The 17,051-nt window shown below is 41.3% G+C and overlaps 1 protein-coding gene across 4 annotated transcripts in view; it reads left to right on the top strand.

Annotated features, from left to right (window-relative positions):
- The window catches only part of GALNTL6 (polypeptide N-acetylgalactosaminyltransferase like 6), a 542,786-nt gene that overhangs the window by 240,640 nt on the left and 285,095 nt on the right, over positions 1 to 17,051 (top strand). The window lies entirely within an intron of this gene.

Below are 17,051 nucleotides of genomic sequence, written 5' to 3'. Positions count from 1 at the left end.
TGTTTTATACTAACTCTGCAAAGATCTATTCCAAGTGGTATTTAGGAGAGTGACAAGAGCAGACACTCCATCTCTTTGTTTTGTGAAGATCTTGTTGTTTGTGTTAACATAGTGTGACAGTTTGTGGTGCTTTGAACTGTTTTGTTTGATGTGCTACAGTGATGGGGAGTATATGAATATTCTCTTTAGACAGAAATATCTATAAACTGTAATTCATTGGTCAAAAGGCAAGATGTTATAGGTTACAAAATGGTAGTTGCTGATGAGTATGTAGATCACCGCATGACCTTGGGACTGTCATTCCCCCTCAGCCTAACAGTTTGCAGAAATTGATTCCCTGTGAAGTCAATAGGCTTAGGAAAGCAAACCATTCAGATTTGTGCATTTTGTTTTTGCATGTTTACCTACATTTTTGGCACAGGTCTTAGGAATATTGACAAAATACTAACAGTAAATAGCAAATTGCTATTTAATAGGGAGCTTTCATTGATTTCAGTAATTTTTATGAACGAGAAGCTGAAAGGCAGATTACTAAATGTTTTACTTTTCCTGGCATATTTAATGTCTAATACTTAAAGGCTGGATTAATTCTGTAAATCCAAGGGGACTTTACACAGGACACTTGGGTTATATAGAAAACCATTTATAATCTGAAGGGCTTTTCAAAGGCAGCAGCTGATATGGCCTGGGAGTCTGCTATTCAAATAAAATTAAAAATACTGCTTGGAGCTCCTGGACAAAGTGTAATCTGCCCTTCTGGAAACATTTTTCTTCATCTGTTTTTGGCTATCTAGTTTACTCATTTACTTTTCTTGTCCCTCATGGGACACAAGGTGCTGAAAGTGTTATATCTGCGGGTCAAGGAACACGGAGGCACTGGAATCTTCCAGCTCTTTATTAGTGATCAGCTCATAGCACAAGTGTACAGTGACTGCACTGGAAAACCCCTGAACAAATCCCCCAATATATACAGACATGGAAGAATAGATCTACCTGTGGTTGTGGGTGATCAGTTACATAAGAGTATGAACTGATTGGATCCTTGGTGGATCCTATTGTGTGAGCCATCTAGTCCAGCTGTGGCAACCCAATATGCTGGCTCCTGTGGAAAAACCAGCCAGACCTGAACCAGTCGGTGGCTCTGAATTTCAGTCCTGCCTTGGACCTCAAGCTCAGTCCTCTGCAGATCTATATATGCAACAGGCACTTCCATGAATGAATTTCCAAGTGTTGCTTTCTTTTTGTAATAAAATGTATAGGCATCCCATTTGTTTCATGACCATGATGTTGAACTTTCTGTGACTCTGTAGAGGTGCTGTTTGTTCTTCTTGGGGCAACATGCAGGTCCTCATCAGAACCCATATAGCAATTCTGTAGAACTGTTTTGTCTTGGAAAGGCACAAACCTTTATTTGGATCAGGATACTGTGCAGCTGCTACTTAAAGGGAGAAAAGTGCTTGAAAGTTCATTCATAGAATCCCAGCATCTTGTGTAAGTTTGATCCCCTTTTATCATGTTTTGCTTCAATCATCTCTTAATGGTTGAGTGCCAATAAAAAAGCAGTATCATGTTGATCCTTTCTATAATTGGCAACATGGCTTCATTTATGATATCATGAAACCATGCTCCATATTATTGCCGGCTGCATGAAAGAATGGGAAACACTTATAAAATAACGACTTCATAGCACAATGTAATTTAACTGTAACACCTGTTGTGAAGAACCAGGCGTTTTGTTTTTATTTTAATATATATAGAAATATATAGAAATATATATTAAAATATATTCTTGATAGCAGTTCTGCACATCTCTTTCAATTTATGTTAAGGCATTAGGGATGTCACACACACATGTCCAGATGGGAGTGTGGGTCTTCTGCTGTCAGGCTCCACCTCTCCACTGCCAGCTAGTTGGCTGCTGGTGAGGATTCCCCCCCCCCAAGCATTTTATCAATGTGCCTGTGTGACCCCAGAAGTGACATAGGCATATCAGGGATGTTGGGTTGGCCAACTCGTTTTGGGGCAGAAGATCTATGGGAGAAGCTAATTCTACCATAGAATTTTGCCCCAACACCAGAGCTTGCCCCCCTGACATGCCTATGCCACTTCTGGGCCAAGTAGGCATGTCATTGAAATGTCAGGTGCTCCTCCCTGCTCCTGCAAGTGCAACCCCCACCAGCTTCTCAAAGGGATCTAGCAAACCTAGGTATAACATTTTTAGTAAGTATGACAAATACTGACCTTGGTCTCTGTTCATTTAACTTTATGACACCAGAAATGCCATTTTATATAAAAGCACTCAACATATAATATTGCTTTAATATTGGATATTGATCAGTTTTTTGAGAGTTGGAATGGGAAACCTATGGCAAAATGCAGTCATTGTTATTACAAATAATCACACAACCATCCAGCCACCCCAAAGTATTTTCTCTGTTCAGAGCCCAACCAGTGGTCCATAGACCCCCAGGGGTCCGCAGGAGCTCTGCCAGGGTCCGCATCCTTTCCCCTCCTGCATTAATGGACTTAGCCACAAGTTAGGGAACTGTCTGCTTCCATTGCTCCCCCTCCCACCCTCCCAAGCATCAATGACTTCTCTTGTGGTCTCTGTGTCTGGGAGGGGGTTTATCCATGCCTACTGCCTTAAACTGCCTCTTGTCTCTTCCCCTTCAGTCCTCCTCAAGCCTGCCTGTTAATACAGGTGGTGATGTCATTTCTGGGGGCATGGCACGGAGGCATGGCCAGCTAATACCAATTCTAGTGTTCCTCGAAGCCTGAAAAATTATTTCACGGACTCCTCCAGTTGAAAAAGGCTGAGATAGACTATACAGATTTTAATGACATTTTAGACCAGATGATAGAGGTGCTTTGTAAATCAACTTTGTAAATCATGAATAACGATGGCTCTTTCATTCTTTATTTTACTCCCTTGAAAACTATTGCCCAGCCTAAATGTTGTTACATTATGTGTTTTAAAGAATGAACACAATAGATCAAAATTAATAGTAAAAAAAAGAAGAAGCAGAAAGTGCTCCAAGCACTGAGAAATATTCAGTCCTAATATGTGGAGCAGTTGAACCATTTGTTTTGTTAAAAGGCTACAGAAGATCAATGATCTCAAAAGGGTTGTAATGACTTTGGCTCTGCAGATCTTAGAGAACACTTCCACTCATCGCTATATCAAATATATATCTAATTCACACAATAGAACCAGTCATTAAGTCAGAGGGAGTTATGCTTAACCAAAGAAAGCTCCAAGCATGCAGAAAAAATATCATGCAGAAAAAATAACTTTGAACAAAGTTGCCAGCTCTGGATTGGAGAATACCTGGAGATTTGGAGGGTGGAACCTGTGGAGGGCCGGGTTTGAGAAGGAGAGGGACCTCACTGGGCTATAATGCCAGAGTTCTCTTTTCAAAGTAGCCATTTTCTCCAGAACTGGTTGTCTGGAGATTAATTGTAATAGCAGGAGATCTCCAGCTACCACCTAGAGACAGGTAACTCTATTTTTAAGGAAACAATACATACACAAAGCAACAGTTTATTATAGATTTGCACATATGCATAGGTACTGCAGAAGTGGCAGCTGTATTTATTTATTTGTTAAATGTGTGTAGAGCAGTCATTCTGATCCCCAAATCAGTGGTCCCCAACCTTTTTATCATCGAGGACCAGTCAACGCTTGACAATTTTACTGAGGCCCGGGGGGATGCAACCCTCTTTTGCCGAGGGATGTTGTCGCGGCCGACTGAGCCCCTGCTCCACTTGCTTTCCCGCCAGCGCTCCTGACTTCCCGCTGCCCGCTGGGGGGCAATGCCAGCAGCAGCTGCGCAGTGGCATGCCGAGAGGGAGCCCCAGCCATGGCGGCCGCTGGAGAGCACCAAAGGTGAGCTGGCGGCAGAGTGGCTGGGCAGCCCCCGAGGCAGCAGCAGGGGAGGAGGACGAGGAGGAGCCGCGGCCCGGTACCGACTGATCCACAGACTGGTCCTGGTCCCCGGACCGGGGGTTGGGGACCACTGTCCCAAATGATCCTTCTCCAAATCCTGGAAGGGGGAAAAAATATCAGAATCCCTCATTCAAACCATTGATGTCCTACAAGCTGCCAGAGGAAGCTTACAAGATATTTGCAGAAGGTAATGGTTAGCTGGAAGCAATTAGCTTACTTGCAAAGAGCTTAGTTTTTAAGATCTTTGCAGAAGGCAAAGGTTAACTGGAGGCCACTAGCTCACTTGCAAAGAGCTCAGGTTGCAGGTACAATGCTGCAATTGGCTGACTGGGGGAAGGCTGTTAATCAATTACCCGTGTATAAGCTGAGGAGGTCTTTTAAGTGATAAAAACTTTGCTGGAAAACTCGACTTATATGCGAGTATATAAGGTAGATAAACACCTCAGAGAGGTCAGACTGGTTCAAGCCATGTAGGGGTGTTTGAGGGAGACCTGTGGATGTTATTGGGTTAGTCGGTCTCAGGCAAATGCCTGGTGGCTTGTTGGCTTGTGATGCAGATTTGTGAAAGATTGGTCCACTTGTAAATGGAAAGACCACTGGTTTATCGCCACACGTAGTGTATTTTCTTCTCAGCAATGAGAAAACTTTAAATTTTCCCAAACCACTGAAAAATTGAGAATTTCCAGAATAAAATTAAAAATAAGAACAGCAAAATAGATAAAACCTGGGCTGAATCTGCACAGAGCTTTTATTCCAATCCCAGGTCTATTCAATCCCTGCCATCTACACTGAATGTGATCTCCATTTTGATTTTAGACTATTTAAATTTTCCCTCCACAACAAGCATGATTGATCCAGAATGACCCTACCTTTCCCCCGCGATATCCTGGAGTGGATATAACCCTCGCTATTTGAAACATCGGCACAAGTAAAGGTGTAGCTCTCTGCTTTTCCTGAACTAACTTTCTGCCTCAAGCCTCCAATGCTGTAGAAAAGCCCTGATTAGCCAGGACATCAATTCAAAGTCTTCCTCATTCCCAGGTTGCAAGACTTCCCTTAAAGCCCTAACTTCTCTTAACAGAAGCTCCAGAAGCCTTCTCTCGGCAGAGATTTGCCTCTTGGATTTATTCCCCCTCCTCTGCTGTCTCCAATGTTCTCCCCCTCTCCTTCAAGAAAAGAAAGAAAGAGGCTCCTGCTGTGCTTGGCTCCACCCCCCCCCCCTTTCTGAGCTTCCCTAATCACATGCAGAACATTTTTCTATTTCAATGGGGAAGGGTGGATAGAAGAAGACCCGAGTTCAAATCGATCTGAATTCAGCAGGATTCACAACGGAATAAACAAAGTGCAGAATCAACCCTGGATCAAAATGGTGTAAGGATGTGTAATATATACCCCCTTTCAGCATAGGTTTTGTTGTCCTGCTTTAAATATTGTACAGTGAAGTCACATAATGTCTGAACAGATTTTTAGAAGATCTTCACTCATAATAATGCATGCTAAACGAGTAAGAAAGATCATCCAGATTTTATGCCAATCTTCCACCGTCTTTTGCTAATCAGTTCTCCAGCTATAAATATAGTTTAACTTGGTATTTTAGTTCTTTTAGCTGTATGTGGTATAGTTGTGTAAACGCTTGTTAAATTTACGGATGTTCATACCTCAAATTAGGGCTACTAAGCCCTTGCCTTCAGCTACTACAGATCAGCTAGCTGGCAGGTGGTGATAATGGCAGCGGGGGGGGGGGGTAGCCCAATGTGGCAATGAACACACATCACTTCCAATGTGTACCAGAAGTGGCATCATTATATCACTGGCAATGCAGGATGGTCTGATATTTGGGCAAAAACACTTTAGTGAAAACAGCTCCTATAAGACTTTTTTTGCCAAAATACTAGAGTGCCCCAAGTTGCTGGCAATGCAATGATGTCACTTCCATTGTAAGCCAGAAATGACATCGCTGCATCCCTGACAATATTCCTGTGTGCTTCCCCCACTGCCAGCTAGTGCTTCCCCCACTGCCAGCAAGTCTTCCTGTCCCCCAACCCTACATCAAATAGTGTGTAAGACATTTTATTGTGCTGGGCCACTTTATTTTAAATATATTTTAAGTATCAGATATCAGATGGTATGCTTGTCACTCAGGTATTAGAATATATGGAAATCACTAGGGCCAAATAGGCTCCCTAAAGCTATCTTTTTAAAGGCAATGACAGGACAGAAATATGTCAGGATTTTGAAAGCCATTAATTCCCAAGAATTGTGAAATATTTTGTCCCATCTTGCAAACAGCTTCAGTAAAGAATCTGAGAAATACTCAGTGGTGAAGCAACATTTAATCCTTGAAACTATGTTTTGATCCTGTTTAATATTTCTGACATGGTTTGGTTATGCAATATTAACACAATGGGTTGAATTCCGTCAACTTTTCCCCAGTCACAAGAGGGAAGAGGAGGCCTTTTTGATACCCCCCCCCCCAGCCATGCTGCTGATTATTATGGATGACAGTGCAGTGGGGAGAAAAACAAGCTGAGTCCAACCAAATAAGTTTCAGAACTGTGATGAAGAATAATACTACTATGCAACCTGGCATGTGCAGCGTTATGGTTGTTAACAGTGCTTTTATTTAGTCTCTATGAACCTACCTAGTAGGGAATGCCATTATTTCAATTATGATATATGGATGAAAATTGTCAGGGACTGAAAAAGAAAAAGTCTGGGCAGGTCATTTATTTTTATCATATTTCCTTCCTGGAATAGCGGGACCTTGTTAAATACCCATTGTGTGGCTTTAGTAAGGGCATAAATTGTATTTATACACATCTTTCCTGCCATAGCATGAGTTGTTTTCATAAATTTCTGCTAGGGTTGTGAACCCCAGGTCAGGAATTCCTTGGATGTTTGGGGATGGAGTCTAGGGAAGGCATCCAAAGCAGCCATTTTTTCCTGTGGAACTGACTCTGTAGTCTGGAGATCAGTTGTAATTCCAAGAGATCTCCAGGCTACACAAGGAGCTTGGAAACTCTAAATATCTCCAAGGTTTAACAGCCCATTTAACAAGCAGTAGTTTGCTCTCAATTTATTTCCCTCTACTTCTTCAACTGAAATATTGATATTGTTTCTGATGTAGCCAAATTAATTTAAAACTCAGCAACCTTTTGACAGAAGTTGTTGCATAAAATGTCATTATATCATACTTAGAGAAAGAGATGACTGTCTTCAAGTATGGTTGCCAACCTCCAGATGAGTCCTGGAGATTTCTCAAAATTACAACTGATCTTCAGATAACAAAGATCAGTTAGCCAGAAGCAAATGGCTTCTTTGGCTGGTGGAATGTATGACATTATACTCCTCCAAGGCCCCTCCCCAGGCTCTGCCCCCAAATCTCCAGGAATTTCCCAACCCAGAGTTGTTAACCCTATTTTCAGAGTAAACTAATGAGTTGCTTGGATTGTCCAGACTCCTTATCACTTCTGTCTTGCATAGAGCTTAATTTCCGGGCAGGGGCCTCTACTGGAAATGCAAATAAGGGACTTGCAAAACAAGGGCATCCTTAACTAGTGACATTAGATGGGGAAATTACATCTTACAGATCCAGCTATCAATCTCTTGAAAGTTAGGCCAAACCCCATTTTCTCAATTAATTATTCCTAAAATTTCCGTATTATGAGATAAAAATATTTTTTGGCATATAAAGGAGGTAATTTGTAGTGTTTGTTTTGCTATAATAAATGAAGTTTAAGCCTCTATGGCAGTTGTTTCCTACCAGCGTTGTAGAGACATTTCCCCCCCTGAACATTAAAGCCCTCTTATCTAAGTAGAAGAGTTGGTTTGTATACCCCACTTTTCACTACCCAAAGTAGTCTCATAGCAGCTTACAACCACCTTCCCTTCCTCTCTCCACAACAGACACCCCGTGAAGTTGGTGGGGCTGGGAGAGCTCTGACAGGACTGCTCTGTGAAAACAGCATTATCAAAACTGATGAGCCCATAGTCACCAAGCTAGCTGCATGTGGAAGAGCATTAGAAGCCGCTGCTCTTGACCACTGCACCAAGAGAAAATCTTCTTATTTAGAATAAGAGTTGCTAGCCTGCATGACGCTCCCCTTAAAAGATCTAGACCAGATTTTAGTATAAATAATATTTTTTCCTCTTTCCAGACATATTCCTAGATTGTAAAACCTAATAGAACAATTGCCAAAGGTAGGATGAAAAGACATATTGATGTGCAATTTCTTATAAAATTGAGCAATTATAGGTTATGTATAGGGTGCTAATAACTATATAATAGTTTTATGTCTGAAAAAATGGTATCAAGTTTGGCTATTTCACCAGTAGTTAAATCATTTATTAATGTAAGATCAGATTTATGGTGTTTGGAATCTGATTGCCAAACAAGAAGATGCTTTGCCTTGCTGCCCTGAAAATAACATTCTGATTCAAATAAATTAATGCCCTTTAAGCTCTGGAAATACACAACAGTAAGTTGTTTATATAGAAGTCTTATGCTTATGGCAGGCTTCCAGCCTGACTTCTTCAGCTGGAAGACTTTGTTTGTCGCTTCTTTTATCCTTCTGTTCTGCACTAATTAAATGTCCTCTGCAGCCTGCTTTCATGGCATCGGCAAGACAAATTGGGTTGCTATTTATTTCAAAATAATGTCCAATTTCTTCTTCTGGCTGTTCATTTTGAAGTAGCAAATCAGTTTATGGTCTTCTCTCTCATACCTACAGTTTCAATTTTTAGATATAGCTCTCCTTTGAACCATGCACAATCTAATAGGAACTGGGTTCACCAGGCCATTGATAGTGGTTTTAAATGGAGAATGGATGTGTTTTTGAAACTTGACTTTTCCATCTGTAACTCACTCTCAGCTAGATAGGAAGACTAGCTGCATTTAGTGAGACTGAGTGGGGACTGCAGGGTTAAATTCCCACTTCCAATTCCGTGAAGACCCAGTACGACACATGTAGATGTGTACAACTGGTCTTTTGAAGAGTGAGTTCCTTGATCTTTATTATACCTGTGAACATCTGGAATACTTTTTCCCCTTTTATATGCTAGAAATGTTCAGCTTATGGACTTCAGAATGATTAATGGTTCAGCCGTGTCCCCTTCATTAAACCACTTATGTCCCATCAAGTTTGTACATTTATCCTGGTGCAGAGGTGCATTTGATCAGTCCCTGACCACTGAAAAGCAAGTAAATTCACACATGGCATACATTGAAAATAATGTACTTTGCAATATTGCCACCTGCTAACCTTAGAATATAACATGAGATGCAAAAACTTTCTGTTCTAACTTCATGGAATGATGAGGCAAGCTTGTTGGGACATGGGCCTCGTCCATTGAGATGTGACTATAGCTAGATTTCCAAGTACACTACATCCTATCCCCCCCCGCCCGCCCTTTGAATAAAACTTCTAAAGTGTTGATTCTGACTGTTTTCAAAGTCTTCCTGTTTATTTTTAACAGTTGTATAACTCTTTCAGGTTAAGTAATTTAATCTGAGGGGATCTGTTGCCATACTAGATGCTTCTGTAGATGCATGCAAACTGTCTTAATAGCTGAGTGGCATCACTTGTTCAAAATTGGTATCCCTTTGTTGGAATGAAAAGTGCCATCAAGAAGCAATCAACTCATTTATCTATTTATTGATTTGATTTTTATACTACCATCCCATATGGCTCAGGACAGTTCACATGAAACATTGCAGGGGTAATACATGGAACAGTCTAAATATATAACACAGTCATAAAATAACATATCAACAATAAACCAACTGTGGTTCCAATTTAACAGAATTTCAATGGCTTTGGCAAATGATACTAGAAGAAGAAGAGTTGGTTCTTATATGCCACTTTTCTCTACCCGAAGGAGGCTCAAAGCGACTTACGGTTGCCTTCCCTTTCCTCTCCCCACAACAGACACGCTGTGAGGTGGGTGAGGCTGAGAGAGCCCTGATATCACTGCTCAGTCAGAACAGTTTTATCAGTGCCATGGAAAGCCCGAGGTCCCCGAGCTGGCTGTATGTGGGGGAGTGCAGAATTGAACCCGGCATGCCAGATTAGAAGTCCGCACTCCTAACCACTACACCAAACTGGCTCTAAATAGAACAAAAATTTAGCCAAGCCCCCAGGGAGTTCAGGCTGGTTCAGGTCTTGGAGGGGTTGTCTGAGGGGGGAACAGTGGATGTTGTTAGGTCAGTCAGACTCATGGTCACATACCAGAATTTTCAAGGCAAGAAACAGAACTGGTTTACCATTGCCCACTTCTGTACTTCCCTGGTTGTCTTACATCCAACTACTAACCAAGGCTGACCTTACTTAACTTCTGAGATGTAACAAGATCAGGCCAGCCCCTCTTGGATACATACCTAAATGTGGTAAAAGGATCTGAACGTTCAGTGAATCCGAGATCAATACTGTCAGGAATTTTGACTAGGGATTTCCGCACAAAAATCAAGTGTTATCAGTTTGAGTCTATTAGATTTAAAAATAATTGTATTCCCAGAAAATTCCAGTTTTGAATACTAGAAATTCACGATTTTGGGGAATGCAATAGATACATTTTATTGCATTAGCCATTGGCCATCACAACACTGTCAAATCTACAGAGTATACAAAAATAAGGGGTCAAATAGACCTAATAAGGAAAAATAAGATAAAATCATTTAAAGCCAGGATCAGCTAAGGTGCAGGAGCTGCTAACATCCACTTTTGTGGCTGCTCCCAGACTGCCTCCCACTATAGCTCAATCTAAATACAGCTTCAGATCTTACAGCTGATGGGTGGACCTATCAAGCTGTGAGGTTTAAAGGACTGTGAGCCATTTCAGTGATCCCTTTTGCTCTTTCCCACTTAGAAGCTTGAAAGCATTAGGGAGCACAATGTCAGCCTTACTACAGGGCATGTGTGCATGTCCAGTGTGAGGCTAAACAGCTGCCCGCCATTTAAAACCCTCCATTTGAAAGGGGGAGGTTTTTCATTACTGCCAGCTCTTTAGACCCCACAGCTAATGGGCAGACCCATCAAACTGTGAGGTTTAAAGGGCTGGCAGCCATGTCAGCGCTATAGCAGGGCATGTGTCTCTGTCCAATATATGACTGAATGCCTAACAGTTATTTAAACCATTTTGTGAAATGGAAGTTTTAAATAGCGGCATGAGCACCATTCAAATGAATGGGAGATATCTAGGAACATCTCCCATTCCCATTCATTTCCAGGGGGCTGTCAAAGAGAATACTTTCCCAGTCAATTATGCCCTGCATATAAAATTCAGTATATGTATATATGTATTTTATATCCCATTCTTAGAGAATGTACTAAAAGTTCAAGAAAGGCAAGACATACCCTTGTAAAGACATATATTCCTGTCTACAACTGAGTCTTGATTTGCATATGATTAATACAAAGAATTAACTCCCTTTAATCTGTTTGTTTAAAATATTTTGTATCTGCCTTATTATCCCCAGGTCACCTGAAATTATCTACAGCAATTCCTACTGGACAGGAATGTTTCTACTTAGATGGAATTTTAATGCATAATTACAGAGCATGGCTGGCATGATAAATATGCACTGCACATCAATTTCAGTTCAAAAAGGATAGCCTGATTTCAATTGGTGTCAAAACAGTACCAGTGAAAATAATGCAGAAAATCATTAGTGACAAAATGAGTCTGAACTGCCACTTTCTCCTGTTGTGTTTGTCAATATATCTGCTCCTAATTTGTTTTTTTACCCACTGCTAGCCACATGGGCCATGACATTTCTTAGGCTATCCTCAGAAGCAGGACATTGTCACGAGTGTCTTACTGGGAACAAGCCAGCCCTATGGTGTCTGCCCTTTTCTTGTAAACAACTTTCCCACCATGAACCTGTTTCACAACCAGCAGTGTTCTTCTGTCACTTGCCAGAATTGTTATAGTGCTCAAAACTGCCCTCAAATGTACTGGGCAACATTTGTATGGAATAAAACTCTAAATTTTCATCCCCATTCTTCTGCCCTTATCTTAAATACATGGCCCCAACTCCTATTGTTTGCATTAACCCGCCCCATGCCCTCAGGGAGAGGCGGGCAATAAATTTAAATATTATAGTAATCCTTATCCATTGTTCCCCTTGATATTTGTGAAACAGCCTGGGGGGTGGAATGAGTCTGGAGTGTCCGAGTTGGAATAGGGCCGCACCCTGATTGGCCCTGCCCCCTACACCTCCCACCCTCCTTCCCTGGATGCTAGCCATTTTGCTCTCAGACACCTGAGAGAGAGACACAGAGAGCCCTGCCAAACTGCAAACGAGCCCTGCTTCCCTGTTAAAAGTGAGCTCTGATTACCTGCTATGGCTCCTGCTGAGAGAGAGAGATCTGCGCCTGCCAATGTCCCCTGAGTCCTAGCACTCATTGCATTCCTGGTTGCAATGGGCTTTCTTGCTAGTAGTAGTAGTAGTAGTAGTAGTAGTAATGAATCTATTTCTGTTGTGGGTATAATATTGCTTTTTTAATGGCATATTTTGCAGTGTCATTTTCCTAGAAGTGGTATTCTGTTCCACAGAAGTGTAGAATCAAACTCAGATCACCAGATTAGAACTCTGCACTCCTAATCACTACACCAAGCTGGCCATAAACTGGACAAGAGAACATGACATGAATCACTCTAGTCATGTGATGATGTCATAGCTACTTGGGACACCATGTGAAATAATCACACCAATTGTGTGTCTGTGATTGGTGATTTCATTGCATATTGGATCAGGAGTAGTTTACTTTACTGTGATGGTCAGAATTTAATGTTGATGTATGTCCTAGAGTAGCGGTCCCCAACCTTTCTCAGGTCAGGGACCGCCTCCGGGGTGAGGGGTGAGCCGACAGCCCGGGTGCTGTGAAACGCTCATGCGCAGTTGCCACGCATGCACGTTTTCACCACCAGGGGGCATTAACGCGCATGCGCACAGTTGCCAAACATGCGCGTTTGCGGCACCGGCATGCTGGTGGCTACGCCTGCCTCTTCCCTTCTCGCTGCGGGCAGGGGGAGGCAGGCGCGGCTGCCAGCGGCCCGGTACCGTGGCCTTAGCGGCCCGGCACCGGGCTGCGGACCGGGGGTTGATGACCCCTGTCCTAGAGTCTTACCTAACATACCTGAATCTAAATTTCCATTGCTGTGATGTTTGACTGGCAAGAGAAGTAGGCATGATGGAGCCATAGGTATGACTGGTAAGTATGCTGGATTTGTATGTTTTGTTTGTATTTCAGTACTTGACATATAATCACTGATTTTAATCTTTGGTGTCAAGTTCAACAGTACCCCAAAAAATAGTCTTGACAAATCATCCCTTTAAATGTGTTGATATAAAAACTGAGTAAATATATCAGTTATATCTGAAGAAATATGGTTGTTCATGAAAGCGTATGTCTTGAATAAAACTTTGTTGGTCTTAAACTTTCTTCTGTTGCTTCAGACCAACATGGTGACCCACCTGAATCTATCGATGTAAAGATATTTATCTCAGCCCCTGTGCAGCATTCCTGTAGTATGATACATTTTTATTTTGTTTTCATATCAAAAGGAGGTTGTCAGTGTAATCCTGAGCAAAGTTGCATCCTTTTATGTCCATTGAAGTCACTGCGTTAGAAGATTGTGACTTGGTTTAGGATTGCATTACATATGTGGTTAGCAATTTCCTATGCAACGTGTTCTTCATTGAAAATGACCGCTTTGCTGTCACACAGGTTGTTTTATAGTCATGCAATACATATGATGATTGCCATTACTGTTTCCTAGCCTATGCAGTTGTCAGATAGTGGCTCTGTCACTGATGTTTTTTTTCTCCCAGTAGTCATTAGAGGGGGGAAAGTGCTTATGTAATGGGTTTTTTAACACATGAATGGAATGTTCTCTGACCCTGTCAGAAGTCTTAATCTGTTTTGTAGAGAGAGCCAGTAAAAAACCAACTTACTGTACATGTTATAAGGTTTTCAATTTACCATTTATGCACCTTACAAATGCCATTCCACACATTATATGGCAGCAAAACTAAGTTACTTGTCAGGAAACTGAAGATAGCTCCTATGATGACTGTATCAGGTGATACCAAAATTTCTTAATAGGTGGTTGACAGGAAGGGCAACAATAGCTCGAAGAAAGACACAACTCGATGGATGGCTTCAAAATGGCCACAGCTTTTAATCCTATTTTGTCCCCCACACTGGGAGGGTTGGCACAGCTCAAGAAGGATAGCATAACCTACCAGTCCTCTGATTGTTTATATCCCAACCTTAACCCAGAGGCAGGGATCCGTCACAATTCCCATTGGGGAACACAGGTCCCTTTTTGCCTCTGCATCGTACTACCTTGGGAGGCAGCCAGATGAGGGACCAAAGGACAAAAATCTGCCTGGCTGCTCCCAGGCCACCTGGCCAACAAGTCTTGCATGCCTACCCACAGGGTAGGTCCCTGCTTGTATTTAGACCTGTCAAATGGTAGTGGAAATTATCAGTATCACTGCTTTATCGAGTTCAGCTGACAAGGCTAGATTGGAATAGAAATGCACTATGACTGAAGCTGTCTGCTGTAAATACTTTGACACACACACACCTTACATAATCACCATAACCTAATCATATAAATGTTCACAGCAACATTTTTAAAATTATTATTTTAAACAGGGTTGGGGGGAGGGAGGCTCCTCCAGTGGCTTCTGGAAAGAGGCTGGGCCCAGTGCACATGGCTCCTTAAATAGGTGCCGTGGGACCCACCTCCTCACCACCACCTCCTCACCAGCGCAGAGCATGCCACCACCACACCATATGCACCGGCAACAGCACCTGTGGGACATGGCAACTTGTTCCAGTCTCTCCCTGCCTGGTCAATCGACAGCTGCAGTAAGTCACAGTTGCCCATTTTCTCAGTCACAGCTAAACAAAATGTAGCTTATGTAAATCCCTCATAGGTTGTAGTGTATACTCACTTCATGCATAAATCTAGACGTACTGATTTTTTTTCATAATGAGCTTCATCGGTTACTTTTGTCACAAACAGACTTGTGATTCATAAACCAATTAAGATAGTGTATATGATTCAAGACTCAGCTTCAGCCCAAATACTCCGGCGTAAATGGCTTGTAAATCAGCATTTACTTCCTCTAAGTCTGCTTCTTACAAACTCTTTCAACAATGTTTGTACCCAGTGAATGCTTGAAAGCTGTGAGCCACCATTGTCGACGGAAATTATTTTCCTATCCCTTCTGTCCCCACCTCTGAGCTAATTTTATAGACCTGTCAAATGGTCGTGGAAATTATCAGTTATCACTGCTTTATCGAGTTCAGCTGACAAGACTAGATTGGAATAGAAATGCACTATGACTGAAGCTGGCCGCTGTAAATTGAATACGTTGACACACTGAGACAATTACTATGTAAATCTTTGCTTGGAAATGTTTTAGGTTGGTATTTTTCTGTTGCGTGCTTGTCACTGGTCCAATGTCAGGTAGGTATTGTAGTCCCCTTGATAAAGAGAGAGAAAAGGTCAGTTATAACCCCTCCCTCCATTTTTAAAGCCTTTTGCTAGGAATGAATGTGCTGACAACAACTGAATGGAAAATGGAAAGTTGTACTTTCCGCCTCTTTGTTCTGACTTTGTGCAGCCATGCTCTTTTGGAAGATATGTTTTTAAAAAGAGGAAAGCTGTTGTAGGTTTTCTTTTACAACCTCTGGATTCCTGTACCGTGTTTCTTTTTGTTTCCTAAATGTTTTGTAGGCAACCTTCTCTGCTTTTCCCTTCTCCAGTGATTTTATCTATCAAGAAAGGCAGTTTACAAGCCTGTTGATATATCTAGGAGGCAGAAAATCTGGGAGCTGGCCAAGGTTCTGCCACTGGTTTCCCATAATGTGATAAAATATTATTGCTATAACCATGGGGTCAAACAAATTGCAGCTTCTATGAATTGGCATTTTCTCTAAACTGACTGAAGTGGTGCCAACACTCCCCACCTTGCTCATAGTACAAAAACACTAGGGTTGCTTCATAATGTTCTTCATGATACTTTGTAACAAAGGGTCACTGAAACTTGTCATTTTAAAACTGCACATCAGCAAAGCGCATTGTTTATCCTGCAGTTAATGATTATATTAAATTTCTATTCAAATTGATTCCTAAAATAGAAACCCTTTCCCCCATTTTAATAATAACCCCCTTTTAATAATTTTAATAATAATATTATAATATAATAATAATAAATAACTTAATAATAATAATAATAATAAAATAGGTGATGGTGGGTTCAGAAATGCACCTTTCAGACCCACAAACCTAGCAATGACTGAATAAGTGAATAAAAGAAACTGATTTAGCTGGCTTTTGTGTCTGAACAACTAACTCACTGTGCTCAAAGAAGATCTTCTTACTATTAAAGATACAGTACAAGCAAAATGGTACCATTGTAATGACTATATCAGAGCAACATCCTGATTTACGGCCTTGCTCCACCATTGTGAGTAGTAAGCTGGGATATGGTGCAATAGCAGCAGACAAGGATATAAGTGGTACAGAAATAGGGCATAAGGAGGGGTGTGTGGCTGGGTAATAGATCTTCACATAATAAAAAAATATTTCATAGAGCCACAAACTGGCAAAAATCAAGATGTCCTAGCTTATCTCTCAAGGTAAGCCCACACAACAATTATGATCTCTATTTGCCAGTTACTTCATATGAGGCTTGTTCACTAGAGTCAGCTTTTAGAGGAGTTAAAAAGGAGTTTAAAAAGAAGCTTATGTCTACTGGAGTTCTTACAAAGATGATAAGACCTTTCTATTCTGTTGTTTTTTAGTCAGCAATCACTTGATAAGAAGTCAGGTGTTTTACTATGGCTAGTTGTTCTTAACACTGATTTGATAAAGTACTATTGATTATATTGATGAAAAACAGGTTGTGTGTTTTAGATTTTCATAGGTAAAGGTGGGTTAAAATAACAGAAGTCTGGATTAGAACATATAAGCATATCCCCCCAAAAAGCTGGGTTGAGACTGAAGAGCTTAAGGGGTTTTATAGAAGAAAGGACTGAGAAGAAGAAAAGGCTGGTAGTAACCAGACATTTTTAGACTGCAGAAA

The sequence above is a fragment of the Paroedura picta genome, chromosome 10, assembly GCF_049243985.1.
Source record: "Paroedura picta isolate Pp20150507F chromosome 10, Ppicta_v3.0, whole genome shotgun sequence".
In the NCBI taxonomy this organism is placed as follows: domain Eukaryota; kingdom Metazoa; phylum Chordata; class Lepidosauria; order Squamata; family Gekkonidae; genus Paroedura; species Paroedura picta.
This window is presented reverse-complemented; position numbering and strand designations above follow the sequence as displayed.